Source organism: Pterocles gutturalis, unplaced genomic scaffold, assembly GCF_000699245.1.
Source record: "Pterocles gutturalis isolate BGI_N339 unplaced genomic scaffold, ASM69924v1 scaffold19102, whole genome shotgun sequence".
Classification (NCBI taxonomy): Eukaryota; Metazoa; Chordata; class Aves; order Pterocliformes; family Pteroclidae; genus Pterocles; species Pterocles gutturalis.
In genome coordinates this window covers 1-247 of record NW_010110617.1, presented here as the reverse complement: position 1 = coordinate 247, position 247 = coordinate 1, and positions in this window count along the sequence as shown.

Sequence of the window (247 nt, the reverse complement as noted above, 5' to 3'; positions counted from 1 at the left end):
TGGTCCCCCAGCCCTGCCATGGGAGGAACCCAGGCGCCCAGCCCCTGCTGGGAAGGATGACAGCATGAGGCCCTTCACCGATTTGGTTCTCAAGTGTGCTTAACAGGAGAGCTGCAGCCAAGCCCTGTCGCAATAGCCCTGCTTCCTCCCCTCCTCCCGAGCCAGACCCGCAAGGAACACAGCGGAGGCAGGCGCCTCTATCTCTACAGTGAGCTCCATGCATCCTTGCTCTGCTCCAGAAATCCTC